Raw genomic sequence first — 7,953 nt, 5'->3', positions numbered from 1 at the left:
GCTTTAAACAGGTCCTTCAGGGTGCGATATATTACTCCAGGTTCGCGGTCCTTACCCATCATGGTGAAGGTCTTTCCGGTGCCTGTGGGGCCGTAGGCAAATATGGCAGCATTGTACCCGGACAGGATGTCACCCAATAAGGGCTTCACTGTGGAATCATACACAGTCTCCTGGGTAGCTGCCTGGTCAAACACCTGGTTAAATTGGAATGTTGTTTCTCTTGTCCTGGTGGAGCGCAGGACATCGTTAGGATCCTCACCGGGGTCCTGCAATAGCACTGTCTGCGGTCCGAGCTGGTGTGTGATGCATCGGGCGCGGTTCTTAGTCTCCGTCAAATTAACGGGACGGATGCGCAGAGCGACAGTCATTTGGTGGTCTATAGCTTTATTAGCTTTCGCCTTCTTCATTTTATATCAAACTTCAATCTTCAGAAAAGAGTGAAAAATGATCTGTGTTGGCACAAGTCCAGCAATATTAGATATGACTCAGGAAGCAGTCAGCTGCCAGTGTTCTACCCATCACAGCCCATTGTGACATCATCGGCCCATTGTGACATCATCGGCCCATTGTGACATCACTAGCTGCCATATGGCAGAAGGGCACTGCTATGTATCTCATCCAGGGTCTGCTGTTACAGAAGTGGTATCGTCTTCTGGTCCCCCTGGGATGTCTTACCTCTTACTTATTTACGTGATAAAAGTTAATAGGCACAAAGAACCTTTTATCTCTGCATGTTTGTAGCCATACACAGCAGTGGGAGCAATTGTATTAGTTCTGAAAGAAAATATATGTTGCCCACAGATGCCAGTGGAAGTGCGCCTCCAGTGGCCAAATTATTAATTACTTTAGTATAGTGTGAATACTGCTTCATCTCTCGCGGCAGTTTTATAATCAGGAGAAATATACTAACCATGTACAGTTACCTTGTAATAAACCAGCTTATGTCCTCTCTTTCTGCAGTACAATGCATTAAGGACCGCCAAGGATATTATGCCAAGGATCCTTACAAAAACCATGATGGGGACTGGGACAGATGAGGATATGTTAATCCAAATTCTCATCACCAGGGCAGAGGTAACAGGCTATAGTTTGAGAATGGACATTGTGCTGCTAGGAGGACGCAGAGTGTTTCTCACTGATAAGATCACAACATGTGCTGTATGGCCATTCACACAAATTAGGGCCCTTATTCAGATCTGATCGCAGAACAAATTTGTTCTCAAAATGGGCAAAACCACGTGCCCTCCAGGTGGGACAGATGTAACATGTGTAGAGAGAGTTAAATTTTGTTTCTGTGCAGGGTAAATACTGACTGCATTATTTTGACACTGCAATTTAGATTTCAGTTTCAAAACACCCCACCCAAATGTAACTCTCTCTGCACATGTTACATCTGCCCCACCTGCAGTGCACAAGGTTTTGCCCATATTGAGAACAATTTTGTACTGCGATCAGATCTGAATAAGGGCCTAGGTCAATCCATTTTATTTAACAACATTATCAGAACAATTGGTCTTTTGTTAAAGTTTATTTCACCATTTTTCCAATTGGCTGTATTATAATTTCTATATTGTATCATTTCTGTTCTTGTCATTTGCTACAGATATGCCGGAGCGACTGGATGCTGTGCAGGCTGTTCTGTGGGACAAGGAAATAGGAGTCTGGTTGGACTTTAATATAGAGGATCATAGACACAATCCAAACTTCTACCCCACCAACTTGGCTCCACTTTGGGCCTCATGTTACTCTGGCACGAGGCTGTGGACAAAGCAGTCTCCTACTTAGAGGTAATTAATTATCTTGTATTATATTATTTTTCTATTTGTTCCTAATTGTATTACATACTCTAGGCTTGCCTACCCTCCTGGAATTGCCGTGAGGCTCCCGAAAATCGGGTCCCCCGGGAAGGTGGGCAATCCTCCCGCATTGGCCAGGCAGCCCCCGCACCCCCTTCCCTGCAGCACAAAATGACCTTTTTTTGTGGGTCCGCGAATTACGTTGTTTGACTGTCGTGGGGGTGGGGCTTGATGACGTCTGCCTGTCCCGCCCCCCTGACTTGCTGCTGTCAGCAAGTATGACATACTCCTATGGTATTGATTCCATCTGTTAATATCGAAATTCGTGCAGACCCTAGTGCGGGATCAAAACCTAAACACTTGCCAATACTGAGAGAGCGGTCCAATCAGGAACTATAGGTGCGCCGTGTATCCCAGAATTCCAATGGCAGGCCAGGTTCATGCCACTGGAAAAGTTTATTTACAAACGCATTATTACTGGTTACTACTGAAGTAATATGTAAGAATATATATAATGTAATATAACGTATGAAGTAGCTTTTATGAACTTGGCAGAGTATATATAATGGGGTATATTGGTTTGCAAATCCACTGTACTGGTTTCTCATTTCCCTACAGTATTTGGCATGATGTTACATTACCTATTTGCTTTCTCAATGCCAAAACGTAAAAAAAAAAAACTTTTTGAAAAATAAAACTGATTTAAAATCTTACTGATACCCCTTTCACATCGCACTTTTAAAACGGTAAATTGCCGTTTTTTTCCCTTTTTAAAACGTTTAAGCCTGCACTGTGAATGCACCACAGCCGATTTACCGTTTAAAGTTAACTGGCATTTCGAACCGTGTAAAAAGCAGAGTCCTACACGGTTCCTTGCCGTTTTTTGTGCAATGTGAATGTGTACAATGCTATGCATTCACAGTGCAGGCTTAAACGTTTTAAAAAGGGAAAAAAAAAACGGCAATTTACCGTTTTAAAAGTGCGATGTGAAAGGGGTATAAACCGGTATTTAAAACGGTAATCTGCGGCAATGTTAAGGCTCTGACCCGTTTTAATTACCGTTTTAAATACCGGTTTTTAAAACGTGTCGGCGATGTGAAAGTGGTATTATATTGTCTGTATTATTTATAAATAGTGATAAAGATTTTCATGAATAGATGAGCAGGACCCTCATCCCTCGTGTGCTTTCCTTCTCTTAATGTCCCATACACTATGCGTTTTGGGCCAATTCCGGTAGATCAAGCTGAGATATTGGGTGAAATCGGTCCAAATCGCATGTGTATAATATCCGTTCTGATGCACAGTCCTGTGTTCATCGAGCGGAGTCGGAGGTTGGACATTCGGCGGGGGATCAGGTGCGACTTCTCCCTTCAGAGAATTTGCATAGTGCATGGGGGCCTTTACTTAAGCCATCTTTGATAGCACCAAACCCTGTGGTTTTCTACCACGCTGATACCCTGCGGATGTAGCTATAGTTATGTGCCCTGTACTTGTCCTCTATTGTATTCAGCTGTAGGTCACTGTTTCCCTCATTTGTATATGTACTCTGTAATTGGGCCCGGGGGATCCTTTGTGGTGCCATATAAATAAAGTATAATAACCATAATAATATGCGACCAGTGGCAAACGCAGGATTTTCAGAAGGGGGTTTCCAGAGGGGCGGAGCAAAGCACGGAGATGGACACTTAGGTGACCCAGTATATGCCGGGTCAGTTAAAGTATTATAGATAGACCAAATGTATATAAATAATATTAATAATAAAAAAAATATATATATATATATATATATATACATACATACACATACATACATACAGAGGCGTCAACAGCAGTGTAGACCCCTGCGCATAGCAATGTATTGGGGCCCCTGTCAGGAATGTGCCATGAAGCCCCATCACCCATCTACTGGTAGTGTCCTAGCATAATTATTAAAAGATCTATGTATCAGAATCAGAATCAACTTTATTGGCCATGTGTGCTTGTGCACACTAGGAATTTTTTGTGGATCGTATTACATAACAAGAATACAATAAAACCACTAACAGCACACATTATGTATAACTGACTGACGTACCTGGCATTGTCCTGGTTTAAGCCTTTGAGTTATTAAATTATCAATGAGTTGGATATAACGGTTATCATTTATAAATAATTGGCAGCTCTTCCAACACACCCATGGGGTGGCTGCTGAGTGTCGTTTTTTTTTTTGTTGGGGTTTCGCCAGTAGCCCTATTCCCCAGTTTTCCTTCAGGTGTAAAAGTTTCCATACACGTTACAATTATTGAATACAGTATTGTATATAATACTGTATACAATAATTGTAACGTGTATGGGTACCTTTACTGCCAGCCCGATTGCTGTTCATGTGTGCAATGTGTAATGACCAACCTTGAAAGGAGTGTACACCGTAAGATGCTGTGGCTTTGGTCTCAAATTGCGTTTGGGGACTCTTTGCTGGATACAGGGAGGAAAATCACACAGCGGCCTTGCACTTTTTCTCACTTGATAAATATTCCCAGACCTGGGCAGGATCCCACGGCCATGCTCTGGAGGATGAGGGACTTCCGGCAGCACTGTGGTCCCTCTGACGCCCTCGGAAGTCTTATTGGGGACACAGACACGGTTTCTCTCCACTCGCGTCTTGATAAACTTGGCCTTGCTTCCGTAGGTCATTGTGCTGCGGGATTCTTCATAAGCACTATCCGCAGGGCTGATGTGCGTGATCATAACCAATCGGCTTTTCCCGCTCAGTGCTCCCTTTAGCAGCCAGGTCAGCTTGCTGTCCCGATAGTTTATATGGCTGCCTGGTCTGTCACGCAGCGCCATGATACACATCCTGAGGGTAAGAAGGGATCGGTTGATGTATCCTCCTTCTTTCATGGTCTGGCCGCTGTTCTTAGTCTGGCTTGCTCGTTCTGATCCCGCAAGGTCTACCATGTACAACTTGCCTGTGCTCACACTATCACTGGCTGTCTGCTTTATGGTGACCTGCAATACTGCATGTGAGCGGGATGAGGTCTTATTAGCGGCTGTGGGAGCTTCTGTGCGCCGCTTGTTGCCCTTCTTCAGCAGGGTCATGGCTTCCTCAGGAGTGCTAAGGGAGAATGTAGAAATCCCTTCTATGTTGGTGTTGCCATTGGGATCCTCTCTGAGGACCAAAGACCTAGAGGAAGGTCTTAATAGGTCTCGGACGGTTTCATTATAGATCTCCGCGTATGATAATGATACGGAGAAATTCTTTTTTTCCCCAGTCTCCTCAATGGCTTTAAACAGGTCCTTCAGGGTGCGATATATTACTCCAGGTTCGCGGTCCTTACCCATCATGGTGAAGGTCTTTCCGGTGCCTGTGGGGCCGTAGGCAAATATGGCAGCATTGTACCCGGACAGGATGTCACCCAATAAGGGCTTCACTGTGGAATCATACACAGTCTCCTGGGTAGCTGCCTGGTCAAACACCTGGTTAAATTGGAATGTTGTTTCTCTTGTCCTGGTGGAGCGCAGGACATCGTTAGGATCCTCACCGGGGTCCTGCAATAGCACTGTCTGCGGTCCGAGCTGGTGTGTGATGCATCGGGCGCGGTTCTTAGTCTCCGTCAAATTAACGGGACGGATGCGCAGAGCGACAGTCATTTGGTGGTCTATAGCTTTATTAGCTTTCGCCTTCTTCATTTTATATCAAACTTCAATCTTCAGAAAAGAGTGAAAAATGATCTGTGTTGGCACAAGTCCAGCAATATTAGATATGACTCAGGAAGCAGTCAGCTGCCAGTGTTCTACCCATCACAGCCCATTGTGACATCATCGGCCCATTGTGACATCATCGGCCCATTGTGACATCATCGGCCCATTGTGACATCACTAGCTGCCATATGGCAGAAGGGCACTGCTCTGTATCTCATCCGGGGTCTGCTGTTACAGAAGTGGTATCGTCTTCTGGTCCCCCTGGGATGTCTTACCTCTTACTTATTTACGTGATAAAAGTTAATAGGCACAAAGAACCTTTTATCTCTGCATGTTTGTAGCCATACACAGCAGTGGGAGCAATTGTATTAGTTCTGAAAGAAAATATATGTTGCCCACAGATGCCAGTGGAAGTGCGCCTCCAGTGGCCAAATTATTAATTACTTTAGTATAGTGTGAATACTGCTTCATCTCTCGCGGCAGTTTTATAATCAGGAGAAATATACTAACCATGTACAGTTACCTTGTAATAAACCAGCTCATGTCCTCTCCTTCTGCAGTACAATGCATTAAGGACCGCCAAGGATATTATGCTAAGGATCCTTACAAAAACCATGATGGGGACTGGGACAGATGAGGATATGTTAATCCAAATTCTCATCACCAGGGCAGAGGTAACAGGCTATAGTTTGAGAATGGACATTGTGCTGCTAGGAGGACGCAGAGTGTTTCTCACTGATAAGATCACAACATGTGCTGTATGGCCATTCACACAAATTAGGGCCCTTATTCAGATCTGATCGCAGAACAAATTTGTTCTCAAAATGGGCAAAACCATGTGCCCTCCAGGTGGGACAGATGTAACATGTGTAGAGAGAGTTAGATTTTGTTTCTGTGCAGGGTAAATACTGACTGCATTATTTTGACACTGCAATTTAGATTTCAGTTTCAAAACACCCCACCCAAATGTAACTCTCTCTGCACATGTTACATCTGCCCCACCTGCAGTGCACAAGGTTTTGCCCATATTGAGAACAATTTTGTACTGCGATCAGATCTGAATAAGGGCCTAGGTCAATCCATTTTATTTAACAACATTATCAGAACAATTGGTCTTTTGTTAAAGTTTATTTCACCATTTTTCCAATTGGCTGTATTATAATTTCTATATTGTATCATTTCTGTTCTTGTCATTTGCTACAGATATGCCGGAGCGACTGGATGCTGTGCAGGCTGTTCTGTGGGACAAGGAAATAGGAGTCTGGTTGGACTTTAATATAGAGGATCATAGACACAATCCAAACTTCTACCCCACCAACTTGGCTCCACTTTGGGCCTCATGTTACTCTGGCACGAGGCTGTGGACAAAGCAGTCTCCTACTTAGAGGTAATTAATTATCTTGTATTATATTATTTTTCTATTTGTTCCTAATTGTATTACATACTCCAGGCTTGCCTACCCTCCTGGAATTGCCGTGAGGCTCCCGAAAATCGGGTCCCCCGGGAAGGTGGGCAATCCTCCCGCATTGGCCAGGCAGCCCCCGCACCCCCTTCCCTGCAGCACAAAATTACCTTTTTTTGCGGGTCCGCGAATTACGTTGTTTAACTGTCGTGGGGGTGGGGCTTGATGACGTCTGCCTGTCCCGCCCCCCTGACTTGCTGCTGTCAGCAAGTATGACATACTCCTATGGTATTGATTCCATCTGTTAATATCGAAATTCGTGCAGACCCTAGTGCGGGATCAAAACCTAAACACTTGCCAATACTGAGAGAGCGGTCCAATCAGGAACTATAGGTGCGCCATGTATCCCAGAATTCCAATGGCAGGCCAGGTTCATGCCACTGGAAAAGTTTATTTACAAACGCATTATTACTGGTTACTACTGAAGTAATATGTAAGAATATATATAATGTAATACAACGTATGAAGTAGCTTTTATGAACTTGGCAGAGTATATATAATGGGGTATATTGGTTTGCAAATCCACTGTACTGGTTTCTCATTTCCCTACAGTATTTGGCATGATGTTACATTACCTATTTGCTTTCTCAATGCCAAAACGTAAAAAAAAAAAACTTTTTGAAAAATAAAACTAATTTAAAATCTTACTTATATTGTCTGTATTATTTATAAATAGTGATAAAGATTTTCATGTATAGATGAGCAGGACCCTCATCCCTCGTGTGCTTTCCTTCTCTTAATGTCCCATACACTATGCGATTTGGGCCAATTCCGGTAGATCAAGCTGAGATATTGGGTTAAATCGGTCCAAATCGCATGTGTATAATATCCGTTCTGATGCACAGGATCAGATTTTCAGGATTTTCAGAAGGGGGTTTCCAGAGGGGCGGAGCAAAGCACGGAGATGGACACTTAGGTGACCCAGTATATGCCGGGTCAGTTAAAGTATTATAGATAGACCAAATACATACATATACATATATATATATATATATATATATATATATATATACA

General features: G+C 43.4%; 1 long non-coding RNA gene across 1 annotated transcript; it reads left to right on the top strand.

Moving 5' to 3' along the window:
* The first annotated feature begins 923 nt into the window (after window positions 1-923).
* Window positions 924-6,781, top strand: LOC146036673 (uncharacterized). The gene is made up of 4 exons (XR_014460921.1): window positions 924-1,074; window positions 1,604-1,787; window positions 6,038-6,151; window positions 6,681-6,781. It is a non-coding gene; the product is annotated as an uncharacterized LOC146036673 (long non-coding RNA).
* Window positions 6,782-7,953: the final 1,172 nt, after the last annotated feature.

This window comes from Crinia signifera, chromosome 9 (assembly GCF_055691185.1).
Source record: "Crinia signifera chromosome 9, ASM5569118v1, whole genome shotgun sequence".
Taxonomy (NCBI): domain Eukaryota; kingdom Metazoa; phylum Chordata; class Amphibia; order Anura; family Myobatrachidae; genus Crinia; species Crinia signifera.
This window is presented reverse-complemented; position numbering and strand designations above follow the sequence as displayed.